Raw genomic sequence first — 15,058 nt, forward strand, 5'->3', positions numbered from 1 at the left:
TGTCTCGAAAAAAACTACCCCCCCCAAAAAAAAAGACATTTGCTGCTGTGGGAACTTAACAGCCCCAAACCCTCAATGAACCACACTTGAGAAATACCCAGCAAGATGTGTAAGACTATGTTCTGAAACCTGACAACGAGGACATTGTGACGTAGGAAGAGAAAATCCGTGTCAGATCTGCAGGATATTCAAGCAGAAAATTTGGCGGGAACCAAAGTGTACACAAAAATGTTCACCATGACTCCCAGCAGCACATAGGACACTGATGAGGGCTGCACAGGGCCCGAGTCAGCACTCACAAACAGTGCCCCGAGGGAAATTAAAGAGGTGGGACCAGCTCCTGAGACTGCATCATGAAGTACTGTCCAGGACAGCAGCTGTCCTCTGATCACTCACAGGAAGACTGAGCAGGGAGAATGGGAGCATCAGAGGAAGTCCAGGAGGGGAGACAGGGTTCCAGGGGCTGGGAGGGTCTAGGTGGAGTTGAGTCAGTTCTCGGAGACTCAGTTTCTGTGCAGGTTTCTGTCCTGCCGTTTGAGCAGGCCACCTCCTTGGCTTCATTCCGCGCTCTGCTCACCCCTATCCTTATTCCTCTCCCCCAAAACATAATCTGGTCTGATGTGCAGGGCCTCTGTGCTCATCTCCCTGAAAGATGGGGCTGTTCTACAATATCAGACAAAATATCTCCACTTTTCTCTTTCTTTTTATCGACCTTTATCTAACCACCATCCCTTCCTCCTCTTTTGTCTCCTCCAATCCTTCCACTAGTCTTCCTTTGTCATCTCAGTGCTAACCATCAGGACTGCAGCCTGTGTTCTCCCAGAATCATCCAGGAGTATATTCATGTGCTCTTTCATTTCTCTGAATGTACTTAAGATTGCCATTTTGAACTCTTGGTACTTTGTCTAAGTCACTCTCACTGGGGGCCGCTTCTCTGGGACTGGTAGTTTTTGGAGGAGATGGGTTGTCTTGGTTTTTTGTGTTACTTAGGTTTTTGTATTGGGATTTTTACATCAAGAGTTAGATGGATACACCCAGCAGCAAGTGTGGAGGAGGCAGCCTGCACAGGTGAGATGGGTCCTGCAGATCGGAGGATCCTGTTTGGAGGTCTCTGGCAGGAGCCTTCCAGTTTCCACCTTTAGATTGGGAACATCCAGTGCCATCTCCAAGTGGCTCAGGAAGCCAGCTATACATCCAGTGGCACGGAGGAGACAGCCAATACAGCCTGCATCCAGAGTTTATCAGGGCCACAGAGCTACATACCCAAATACAACTGTAAAAGAGTGGGTCTCGGCTGCCATCTTTGCTCCTGTGACAGGGATCACCAGAGTAGAGTTTCTTGGGACATACCCCACCAGGACTCCACCTGCACCCAGGAACTTGGTAACACCACAGCAATTTGTGCCAGGGGAAAACAGGTCACCCAGGGTTGCTGAGATAGGCCTGCAGACACACAGGTGGGGCAAGCACCAGCCAGGGACAGCAAGACCAACTAACACCAGAGATAATCAGATGGCAAAAGGTAAACGTAGGAATGTTGCTAACAGAAATCAAGGCAATATGGCACCATCCAAACCCAATTCTTCTACAACAGCAAGTCCTGGATACCCCAACACACCAGGAAAGCAAGATTTGGATTTAAAATCACAAGTCATGATACTGATGGAGGGCTTCATGGAGGGCTTCAAGAAGGAAATAAATAACTCCTTTAAAGAAATACAGGAGAACACAAGTAAACAGGGAGAAGCCCTTGAAGAACTAAGGGAAAACACAACAAAACAGGTGAAGGAATTAAACAAAGCCATCCAAGATCTAAAGAAGGAGGTAGAAACAATAATGAAATCACAAAGGGAGACAACTCAGGACAAAGAAAACCTAGGAAAGAAGTCAGGAGTCATGGATCCAAGCATCAACAACAGATTACAAGAGATAGAAGAGAGAATCTGAGATGTAGAAGATACCATAGAAAGCATCGATACTACAGTCAAAGAAAATGAAAAATGCAAAAAGCTCCTGACCTAAAACATCCAGGAAATCCAGGACAAAATGAGAAGACCAAACCTAAGGATTATAGGTATAGAAGAGAGTGAAGATTTCCAACTTAATGGCCAGTAAATGTCTTCAACAAAATTATAGAAGAAAACTTCACTAACCTTCATCTAATGAAAGAGATGCCCATGAACAGACAAGAAACCTACAGAACTTGACCAAGAGACTTGACCAGAAAAGAAATTCCTCCTGTCACATAATAATTAAAACACCAAATGTACTAAACAAAGAAAGAATATTAAAAGCAGTACGGGAAAAAGGACAAGTATCATATAAAGGTAGACCTATCAGAATTATACCAGATTTCTCACCAGAGACTATGAAAACCAGAAGAGCCTGGGCAGATGTCATGCAGACCCTAAGGGAACACAAATGTCAACCCAGACTGCTATATCCTGCAAATCTCTCAATTACCATAGATGGAGAAACCAATGTATTTCATGACAAAAACAAATTTACACAGTATCTTTCCATAAATCTAGCTCTTCAAAGGATAATGAATGGAAAGCACCAACAAAAGGAGGGAAACTACACACAAGAAAAAGCAAGAAAGTAATCTTCTTTCAACAAACCCAAAAGAAGATAACCACACAAACATAAAAATTACATAAAAAATAGCAGGAAGCAACAATCACTATTCCTTAATATTTCTTAACATCAATGGACTCAATTCTCCACTAAAAAGATATAGACTAATAGACTGGATATGTAAACAAGACCCAACATTTTGCTGCATACAGGAAACGCATCTCAGTGTCAAAGACAAACACTACCTCAGAGTAAAAGGCTGGAAAACAGTTTTCCAAGCAAATGGTCCCAGGAAACAAGCTGGAGTAGCCATTCTAATATCCAGTAAAATAGACTTTCAACCAAAAGGCATAAAAAAGACACAGAAGGAAATCTATACTCATCAAAGGAAAAATCTACCAGGAAGAACTCTCAATTTTGAACATCTATGCCCAAAATACAAGGGCACCTGCATTTGTAAAGGAAACCTTACTAAAGCTTAAAGCATACATCGCACCCTGCACAATAATTGTGGGTGACTTAAACAACCCACTCTCCTCAATGGACAGATCAGAGAAAACACAAACTAAACAGAGACACAGTTAAACTAACAAGTTTTGGACCAAATGGATTTAATAGATATCTATAGAACATTTCATCCTAAGTCAAAAGAATATACCTTCTTCTCAGCACCTCATGGTACCTTCTCCAAAATTGACCATATAATTGGTTGCAAAACAGACCTCAACAGATATAAAAAGATCGAATTAATTCCATGCCTCCTATCAGATCACTATGGAATAAGGGTGGTCTTCAGTAGCAACAAAAATAATAAAAAGCACCCCCACACATGGAAGCTGAACAATGCTCTACTCAATGATACCTTGGTCAAGGAAGAAATAGGGAAAGAAATCAAAACTTTTTTAGAATTTAATGAAAATGAAGGCACAACATACCCAAATTTATGGGACACAATGAAAAAAGTGCTAAGAGGAAAACTCATTGCTCTGAGTGCCTCCAAAAAGAAGCTGGAGAGAGCATACATTAGCAGCTTAACAGAACACCTGAAAGCTTTAGAACAAAAAGAAGCTAAGACACCCAGGAGGAGTAGAGGGCAGGAAATCATCAAACTCAGGGCTGAAATAAACAAAGTTGAAACAAAAAGAACTATACAAAGAATCATCAAAACCAGGAGCTGGTTCTTTGAGAAAATCAACAAGTTAGATAAACCTTTAGCCAGACTAACCAGAGGGCACAGAGACAGTATGCAAATTAACAAAATCAGAAATGAAAAGGGAGAAATAACAACAGAAATTGAGGAAATTAAAAAAAATCAGATCATACTATAAAAGCCTATACTCAACACAACTGGAAAATCTGGAGGAAATGAACAATTTCTCAGACAGATACCAACTACCAAAGTTTAATCAGGATCAGTTTGACCATCTAAATGGTCCTATAACCCTCTAAAGAAATAAAAGTGGTTATTGACAGTCTCACAACCAAAAAAAAAAAAATTCACCAGATGGTTTTAGTGCAGAATTCTATCAGACCTTCAAAGGAGACCTAATACCAATACTCTTCAAACTATTCCACAAAATAGAAACAGAAGGAACATTAACCAACTCATTCTGTGAAGCAAAAATACTCAATAAAGTATTCAATCATCACTTGAGTAAAAATACTCAAAAAACACATCAAAACAATCATTCACCGTGATCAAGTAGGCTTCATCCCAGGGATACAGGGATGGTTCAATATACAGAAATCTATCTATGTAATTCACTCATAAGCAAACTCAAAGTAAAAAAAAAAAAACCCACATGGTCATTTCATTAGATGTTGAAAAAGCATTTGACAAAATTCAGCATCCTTTCATGTTAAAGGTCTTGGAAAGAACAGGAATTTAAGGCCCATACCAAAACATAATAAAAGCAATATATAGCAAATCAGTAGCCAACATTAAACTTAATGGAGAGAAACTTGAAGCAATCTCACTAAAATCAGGGACTAGACAAGGCTGCCCTCTTTCCATATCTTTTCAATATAGTACTTGAAGTTCTAGCTAGAGGAATTAGACAACAAAAGGAGGTCAAAGGGATACAAATTGGAAAGGAAGAAGTCAAATTATCACTATTTGCAGATGATATGATAGTATACTTAAGTGACCCAAAAAACTCCACAAGAGAACTCCTACAGCTGATAAACAACTTCAGCAAAGTGTCTGGATATAAAATTAACTCAAGCAAATCAGTAGCCTTCCTATGCTCAAAGGATAAACAGGCTGAGAAAGAAATTAGGGAAATGACACCCTTCACAATAGTCACAAACAATATAAAGTATCTTGGTGTGACTCTAACCAAACAAGTGAAAGATCTATATAACAGGAACTTCAAGTCTCTGAAGAAAGAAATTGAACAAGACCTCAGAAAATGGAGAAATTTTCCATGCTCTTGGATTGGCAGGATTAATATAGTAAAAATGGCCATCTTGCCAAAAGCAATATACAGATTCAATGCAATCCCCATCAAAATCCCAACTCAACTCTTCATAGAGTTAGAAAGAGCAATTCTCAAGTTCATCTGGAATAACAAAAAACCCAGGATAGCTAAAACTATCCTCAACAGTAAAAGAATTTCTGGGGGAATCAGTATCCCCGACCTCAAGCAATACTACAGAGCAATAGTGTTAAAAACTGCATGGTATTGGCACAGTGACAGGCAGGAGGATCAATGGAATAGGATTGAAGATCCAGAAATGAACCCACACACCTATGGCCACTTGATCTTTGACAAAGGAGCTACAACCATCCCGTGAAAAAAAGATAGCCTTTTCAACAAATGGTGCTGGTTCAACTGGATGTCAGCATGCAAAAGAATGTGAATTGATCCATTCTTATCTCCTTGTACTTAGCTCAACTCCAAGTGGATCAAGGACATCCACATAAAGCCAGACACTCTGAAGTTAATAGAAAAGAAATTGGGGAAGACCCTTGAGCACATGGGCACAGGGGAAAAATTCCTGAACAGAACACCAATAGCTTATGCTCTAAGATCAAGAATTGATAAATGGGACCTCATAAAACTACAAAGTTTCTGTAAGGCAAAGGACACTGTCAAAAGGACAAAACGGCAACCAACAAATTGGGAAAAGATCTTCACCAACCCTACATCTGAAAGAGGGCTAATATCCAATATATACAAAGAACTTTAGAAGTTAGACTCCAGAGAGCCAAACAACCCTATTAAAAATGGGGTACAGAGTTAAACAAAGTCAAATGGCTGAGAAGCAGCTTAAGAAATGGTCAACATCATTAGTCATCAGGGAAATGCAAATCAAAAAACAACCCGAGATTTCACCTCACACCAGTCAGAATGGTTAAGATCAAAAACTCAGGAGAAAACAGGTGCTGGGAGGATGTGGAGAAAGAGGAACACTCCTCCACTGCTGGTGGTATAACCACTCTGGAAATCAGTCTGGCGATTCCTCAGAAAACTGGGAATGATACTTCCCGAGGACCCTGTTATACCACTCCTGGGCACATACCCAGAGGATTCCCCAGCATGTAATAAGGATACATGCTCTACTATGTTCATAGCAGTTCTATTTATAATAGCCAGAAGCTGGAAAGAACCCAGATGTCCATCAACGGAGGAATGGATATAGAAAATGTGATATCCATACACCTCAACCTAAGTGAGGTAACTCAGTCTCAAAAGAACACTTATAGCGTACACTCACTGATAAGCAGATATTAGCCTAGAAGCTTGGAATACCCAAGACACAATTCACATATCAAATGATGCCCAAGAAGAAGAAAGGAGTGGCCCCTAGTTCTGGAAAGGTTCTGCAAAGCAGTGTAGGGGAATACCAGGACAGAGAAAAGGGAGGGGGTGGATTGGGGAACAGGGGGAGGGAAGAGAGCTTATGGAACTTTCGGGAAGGGGGGATCCATGAAAGGGGAAATCATTTGAAATGTAAATAAAGAATATATCGAATAAAATAAAAGAACTTAGAATGAAAAAAAAAGAGTTAGATAACTGATTTTTTTTTTGATTTGTTTTAAGGCAATCTTTCTTCTAACTATAAAGTCATAAATGAGTCCCAACACAGCAATGGTGAATGACTTTAGTTCATCCAGACCTGCCCCCAAATACACAAAGAAACAACAAAATTAAATGACATTATAGATTGAATAAATTTAACAGACATCTATGGAATGTCCCACCCAAACATTGCAGAATACATATTCTTCTCAGTATCCCACAGAATTTTATATAAAATTGATCATGTATTAGGACATAAAACAAGTTCAGGAACTATAGGACAGCGGAAGTAACTTTTTATATTCTGTCTGACCACAGTGGAATAAAGCTAGACATCAAGAAAAACAGAAACTATAGAAAATTCACAAACACATGGATATTAAACAACATTCTATAGAATAATGAAGATACCGAGAAGGAAACAAAAGATCTTAGAATTGAATAAGTACACTGGTCATACTTAACCCTTAGGATATAATGGAAGCAGTCCGAAGAGGAAGGTTCACTATTATAAGCACCTACATTAAAAATCAGAATGACCTCAAATGAGTGAATGAATTAGTGATGTCCCTCAGGGACTAGAGAAACAAGACAAAGCCAACCCAAGGTTGATGAGATGGCTTAGTGGGTAAAGTGTTTTCTTCTGAACCTAATACCTGGGTTGGATGCCCAGGGCACACATTAGGTAGAGAGAAAGAATCCACTCCTACAGTTGTCCTCTGACACACACACACACACACACACACACCTACACACACACACACACACACACAGAGCAATGTCCTGATACTCAAGTCAAAGAAAGATACAACAAAACAGAAAATTGTGGACCAAGCTCCCTGTTGAACTTAGATACCAAAAAACTCAACAAAATAGCTGTGACCTGAATTCAAGGGCATACCCAAGTAACTACTTACAATAAGGATATTGGCTTCATTCTACAGAAGCAGAGATGATTCACCATATGCTAATCAATAAGTGTAATATATCACACAATGTACTCAAGGACAGAAATCATACCAATGGATGCAATAAAAGCTTTTGTCAAAACCCAGCACCTTTTCATTATAAGACACCCCTCTAGGAGGGAGGCTGGGGAGGGAGGAGCCACAGTGAAGGGTGTGTACCCTGAAGGACAGCCGCCATGATGCTAACTGGAGAAAAGGCACTTCCACCAAAATCAGGAACAAGACAAAGATGTCCACCATCTCCTGTTCAGTACAATGTTTGAAATTTACCCAGGGCAACAAGGAAATAAAAAAGGCACAAAGAGAAAAGGAAGAAGTCAGATTTCTGCATCTACAAATTCTATGATTGAATACCTTAGAGACCTTAAAGACTCTACCAGAAAATTCTGGGAGCCAATAAACACTTTCAGCAAAGCACCAGGATACAAAATTACACCCCCCCCCCAAGTCAGCAGCCTTCCTATATATGAATGATGTAAATAATACCTGAAAGAAACCAGGGAAATAGTCTCAAAAATAAAGAACAAATCTAACAAGAGAAGCGAAAGATACGTATGATGAAACCGTTGAAGCACAGGAGAAGGAAATTTATGAAGATTCTAGAAGATAGAGTGGCTCTCCTCAACTCATGGGTCAGAACTTTAGCTTGTTAAAATGGCTGACCTACCAAAAGTGATCTATAGATTCAATGCCCATTAAAATACCAACATCATTCTTTACAGGAGAAAAAAAAAACTCAATTAAAACTCACAGGGCATAAAGGAGCCCAGCTAGCCACAGCCACCTTGAGTAAATAGAGCAGTGTAGTAGTTATCACCCTACCTGATTTCAAGTTACACTACAGAACGACAGTGATAGAAATAGCAAGGTATTGGCAGGAAACAGACTCAGATTAATGGCAGAGAAGTGAGAGCCGACACAAGCCGTGCAGCTACAGTTAACTGACTGTCACTATAAAGTTGCAAATCAAGCCAAACCAACCAACCAACCAACCACACACTGAACATAACCTCCCTAACAATGGTGCTAGGGAAACGGGTTATCACAGGAGAGGAATTCAGCTGGCTCCTTTCTCTAAGTCAGCACATGCCTTTAATCCCAGTACTTGGGAGGCAGGCTGATTTCTGAGTTCGAGGCCAGCCTTGTCTACAGAGTGAGTTCCAGGACACTCAGGGCTACACAGAGAAACCCTGTCTCAACCCCCCACCCCAATCAAAAAAGGACCTGAAACAGAAACTGTTAGGGGATAGATAAAAGTCTTCTTCTCCTGTTTCCAGTCACTCAAAAAGTAAGGTTAGCTATTGACATATGCAACCTCGTGAAATTAAAAACTTTCTTATGAGAACAAAATACCCCACAAAAAAAAAAAAAGACCCAGTTCATAGAGGAGACAGTCCACAAATGGGAGAAAACTCTTCGCTATGGATACATCTGACAGCTGATTAATATCTGCAACAGTCAAAGAACTAAAAACAACAACAATTAAAAAAAACTAAACAAAAATAAATGAATAAATAAAAACTCAGTGAAAAATTAGGCCAAGGAATTTAACTGAGAATTCTCAAAAGAAAAAATATGAGCGGCCAATAAATATTTTAAAATGCACTCAACATCTTCCACCGTCAGGGATACGCAAATTAAGCTACTTTGAAATTCCATCTCACCCCAATCAGAATGGTTATTAAGGAGGAAAAAAATGACAACAAATGCTATCCCGGGTCTATGGAAAGGCAAGGTCACTGTCACTGGGAATGTGTGTGGTGTAGCCACTATGGACACCTGTCTGGGGCTTTCTCTAAAAACCAAAACCAGCACTTCCATCTGACCTAGCTATTGCCCTCTTCGGTGTGTGCCCAGAAGACTCCCCATCCTACCATGGAGACGTTTGCTCCTCTACATTCATTGCTGCTCCCTTCACAACAGTTAAGAAATGGATTCAGCCTGGATGTCCATCAACCGACGAACAGATAATGGAAATGTGGTACACGTGTGCGCGGAACTTTATTCAGCCGTAAAATGAAATTATGAAATATGCAGGAAAATGGAGGGAACTGGAAACATTAGACTGGGTACAGAAAGCCTAGGGTCAGAAAGACAAGCAGCGGGCGTCCTCTCCTGCGTGGAGAGCCAGGCTTCTAATTTTTATATATGTGCATTATGTGGGGAAGAACGTGTGTGGAGCTTAGGAACCTAGAGAGGGGCCAATGAGAGAGGAAGGAGGAGATTCTCTAAGGTAAGGGGAAGTAATAAAACACAATACTGGAAGGAAGGGGAAAGGTTTAAATGGAGATGGGAGGCAGGGGGGTGGGGAAGGAAAAGATAGGGTTGTCAGTCTACACTAATGATGCATGAAAAGACCACAAGGCAATCTGATAGCCTCAGCCAATCAAACATTATATTAAATATGAACGTGTGGGTGGATATAGCTGCTCCCAGAAGCCACAGGTTATAGAATGAAAATCCCAGTGCCCTATGTGAGTGAGATGCCACCGTGAGAGCTGTTTTGCAGGGAGGACCCTAAGACCCCTTGGACACTATGCACGACTGTCACCACTGCTGTTCATTGCCTGCCAGAACTGAATGGTAAGCCCCTATTTCTGAAGATGTTACACCTCCTGTTTGCAGGACACAGAGAAGTGGAGCAGGAGTTGTGCTGGAGACTCCCTCCCTCCCTCCCTGTTGGCTAACCTCACTGCCTCACAAGGTGCTATGCAGGCTACTGAGGGGAATGTTCTTGCACAGCCATGGCCAGCACAGGCTACACCTCCGTGTAGTGCACTGGAAACCAGCCTCGCCATGCTCCTGCAAGCAATCCTCGCTGGGCCATAAATATCAGGAATAAAAGGTAGAGTGGTATTAGTCAGAAAGAGTAAAGAAGGGGGCTGGAGAGATGGCTCAGAGGTAAGAGCACCAAGTGCTCTTCCAAAGGTCCTGAGTTCAAATCCCAGCAACCACATGGTGGCTTACAACCACCTGTGACAAGATCTGGTGCCCTCTTCTGGAGTGTCTGAAGACAGCTACAGTGTACTTACATATAATAAATAAATCTTTCCAAAAAAAGAAAAAAAAAAGAAAGAAAGAAAGAAAGAAAGAAAAGAAGAAAGAAGCCAGTGGCATGGGAGGGGACAAGAAAGGCTAAAGGGTGTGTGTGTGAATATGATCAGAGTATACTATGCATGAAAAGGTCAAAATGAAATGAAAACCATCACTGTGCATAATTAATACATGACCAAAAAAAAAGAACTGCAATTCAACACTGAATATCTCTGATGTCTTATTTGGAAATAAGGGAAGAGGGGTGTGTTTCTGTGTCACGGGGGGACACATGACAGTAGGGGCCAAGCCGCAGAATGTGGGTCCCTGACAGACAGGAGTTCTTGGGTAAACAACATCCTGTCTGGACCCCAGGTTCTCACAGGGACTTGCTCAACTAGGGTGAGACAAATTCTGCAGAGTCAAGTTTCACAGAGGAAAGCAGCCTCAGTGTGACCATGTGAATTACAAAGATGGTCACTCTCAAGCCTGCCCTCAGCAGGGGCCATTGGCCACCTCACTAACCCCGACCCCCACAAGTTCTCTCCCCTAGGCCTCCTGTTGCTCAGGACATGAGTGGAGATTTGTTAAGCTCCCTTTCAAGATCAGCTCTTGGGGTGAGTTCCCTTCCGCACAGCATTTACAGTATGTTGTGGTTGCTGGTGCCAGCCCTTAGTTCCGTGAGGTCTCTGCTCTGCTATCTCAGCACTTCTTAGGCTTTAACAGACGAGTAAATGGCCTGGGGTCAGTTGAAGTTGGATCTGATGGCTCTGATCTGGATGCTCTGGGGTAGGACTGGAAAAATCTGCACTTCTAATTTGCTAAGACCTAATTTGGGATATGGGATTTGCAAACACATGGCTGGGGTATCCAAGACCTATCACGAATGGGTTAAGGTGGGCATGGGCAACCCTGGCAATGGCAGACAAGTAGAAATGTCTTCACTCGAGACCTAGCAGTTCTCTTCCCGTGGGCAGCCCTGAAGGAGCCTCATGGCACAGAACTCTGGGCAGGACTCAGAAAGCCTCAATCTGCCACAGCATCCTGGGTAGTGTCCTTACTTTGTCCTCTCTTGTGAGTCTGTTAAGTGCCAGGCTGTATACTAGATGTTGGGGGCTATATAGGTGGACCAAATCCCATTTCTGCCTTCAGAAAACTTTATTCAGGGGTTAAAATTCAGCTGTGCATACACTTAGGTTGTGGCTTCGGGCCAAGGAGTTGGGCATTCATTCATTCATTCATTCATTCATTTATGCATAAGTATTTATTTAGCAGTTGCTATGTGCTAGGCACTGTCTATACTGGTAAGTGAGGTAGTCAGGAAAGAAGGGGCATGCTTGTGAAGAGATCCCAAACTGGGTTTTGGGGGGAAGGTGCAAGGACTGTGGTGGAGAATGCGGAGGGGCAGGTAGACTCTGTTTCATGCTCAATCCGCTCTCCTGAGCTAAGTGCCTCACCTCACACTGGAGCCTCCCGATCACCGTCTATTCACTGGACCTCAGTGTACACAGGTGAGTCTGGAAAACCCTTGGTAACACAGGCCAAACCACAGAGAAGTGCCGCATTTCAGAGAAGTTGGAGGCACCCTTGCTTAACCCAGAGAAATGGGAAGGAGCCACCAAGTTTCTCAGTCTCCATGATGGGCTCAGGAGGTGGCCTCTGCTTCAGTCTTTGTATTTAGTAGGGGTGAAGAAACTGAGTGGCCCAGGGCCTGCTCATGTGAAAGTCTTCCTGCCTCACTTTGCAAAGTGAACCAACCACCTGCTCTTTATTTTCTATCTGCTGCCACAGTCCCCATGGCTGGCAATGTCTACCGACTGCAGATGCTAACAGGACCTATGACAAACATTCACAGACACATCGAGACCAAGTATTTGACCATGAAAATTGGTACTGCAACCTAGTCAAGTCCAGACGGGAAACTACAAGAGCCTTATATCCCTCTCTGGTTCCCATAGCTGACCCTCTGATGACCTCAGGCTGCAACGGCACTGGCCTTGTCCTTCTCAAAGAGAGGGAGGCCAGGTCTTTGCCTGCACTGGCCCTGCCTCTGCCTCCTAGTTTCCTCTTGTGACCCCAGTCCTCAAGCCCTTAGCTCCAGCGTGCCTCCCACATTTCAGCTCCCCCACCCACAGGTGACATCAGTCCCTGGTGGCATCTTCAGTGTGAGCCTCTCTGTAGAGTCATGTCAGCACACTTGCTGCCACCTTCCCACACACTGCCTGGCAACACCTAGACTCAGGAAAGATCACCTAGGCAATAAGAATCCCAAGGGAGATGCCTCTGGGACAACAGAGCGAGCGGGAGCTGCTTTCAGCACAGGGTGTCCCTGTGCCCTGGCATCAAGACTTGGAAGACACAGAATCAAAAAGCTCCGCTTCAGAAATGCAGATGCGGAGGGCGGCGAGGGATGCTGTCTTTGTGGGGAGCCCTTGATGAGCACTCTCAGCTCCAACTTTGCCTAGAGCTGCAGTGGGGGTCCGGAGGGACCATCTCAGAAGCCTGCCCTCTGCCCCTGCCTCAGAACTGCTGCAGCTTTTCCAGCAGGTCAACCTTTGCCTTGACCTGAATTTAAATGCTGCTCTCTTCCAGCCCTGACTCCGGAGAACTCACCTGCCTTGCATGAAAATCCACACCGATCTCTTTGCACAGAACACTCCCTGCTTTCTGTTCCCCATTTCAAACTTGGCAGAGCAGACAGACGGGTTCTCACAAAGAATTCCAGGACCGGCTGAATGGAGGATGGAGGGGGTAGCTACCTTCCAGGAGACCCTACTCCAGGCCAGGATTTTCCACCAGAGGATGAAGCGAAGGCCAGCTCAGCTGCCATTCTGGCTGTCTATTAGCTGTCTAACCTCAGGCAAGGCAGACTACCTCTCTGAGCTTGTATTTACACAGCTCTAAATTGGAGCCTATGATAATCATTACCATGAAGAATTATGAGGGTCCCTATGGAATAGTGCCCAGCACACTAGCAACTGAACAATTTTTGAAAATATAGTCATTTATTTTGAAAATATAGTCACACTGATATATATACATATATATACATATATATATCTTAAATACATATATACTCATATGTGTGTATTATACCAACACAGAAAGAATATATACATGCTTCCAGCATGTTTTTCTGTGAAGAGAGTGGCATCAAACCATGATGCTGATGACAAGGCCTGTTCGGCTCCTGCGTATCCCTACATGTGAGTTCACCTTCCTCTGGCCTCGCTTGGCCTGCACGTGACCCTCTCGGGCCCCCGGCACATGCACCTTCTCTCAGGATGCCTGCTCCCTAGGGTCCAGGTGCTTGCATGGAAGACCCCTCTACCAGGAGGGCCTTCTCCAGGCATGGGCTTTCTTCCTGATGTTCCTGGGAAATGTGACTTGGCCACCGGTTGGTTTCCACACCGAGTCCTCTCTGTTCTTAAGTCTGCAAGGGCAGGAACAAGAGCGTGCCCGACTGTTCTACTCCAAGTCCGATGGCAGCGTCCCCTGAGTGAGTGCGTGAACGAGCCAAGGAGAATCCTGCTCTCCTTCTCAGTCCTCACCTCTTGCTTTCCCAGCTCTGAGGAGAGACCCAGCTATGCTCGAGATTAATTCTCCTCACTCTCCTCTAAGCACTGTCAGGAGTCCTCCTCTCCTAATGTTACCCGCAGAGGTCTCTCTGGGCCCAGGTCCACTCTAGGACTCTTCAGTGCCTCTGTACTCAGAGCTAGCCCCTCTTCAGAGCTGGGATGAACCCTGAAGCTGGTGTGGGGTGCCCTCTGGCTATCCCTGTGTCAGGGTATATACTGGACAGCTTTATGTCAACTTGACACAACTAAAATCAACAGACAGGACGGAACCTCAACTAAGAAAATGCCTCCATAAGATTGGGTGGTAGGCAAGTCTGTAAGGCATTTTCTTAACTAGTGACAGGCACGGGGTGGAGGTGTGAAGGGCAGGAGGGGCTGCAGCCCATGGTGGGTGGTGCCACCCCTGGGCTGTGGTCCTGGGTTCTATAAGAAAGGGGCTGAACAAGCCACAAGGAACAAGCCATTGAATGGCACCCATCCATCGCCTCTGTGTCACCTCCTGTCACCAGGTTCTTGTCCTGTTTGATTTCCCGCCCCAACTTCATTTGATGATGAACAGTGATGTGGACGCATCAGTCAAACCAACCCTTTGCCCCTCAACTTGCTTTTTGATCACGGTGTTTCATTGCAGCAATAGAAACCCTAACAAAGACAATATTCTTACTATTTAGAGTGTTTCTGTTTGTGTTTAGAGCTGGAGAGATGGCTCAGTGGTTATAAGAGCATACTATTCTTCCCTAGGTGGGTTCCCAGCACTCACACTGAATGGCTCAGAGTGCCCTGTCATTTCAGCTTAGGGGCATCTGACACCCTTGTCTTGTCACGATCTCCGTGGGCACCTGCATGCACATGCACCCCACCCACATATACATAACAT

At 43.5% G+C, this 15,058-nt stretch overlaps 1 protein-coding gene across 1 annotated transcript in view; it reads right to left on the bottom strand.

The window, feature by feature from the left end:
- Slit3 (slit guidance ligand 3) overlaps window positions 1–15,058 on the bottom strand; it is a 595,031-nt gene that overhangs the window by 59,052 nt on the left and 520,921 nt on the right. The gene's annotated exons all lie outside the window — the stretch shown is intronic.

This window comes from Apodemus sylvaticus, chromosome 10, assembly GCF_947179515.1.
Source record: "Apodemus sylvaticus chromosome 10, mApoSyl1.1, whole genome shotgun sequence".
Taxonomy (NCBI): domain Eukaryota; kingdom Metazoa; phylum Chordata; class Mammalia; order Rodentia; family Muridae; genus Apodemus; species Apodemus sylvaticus.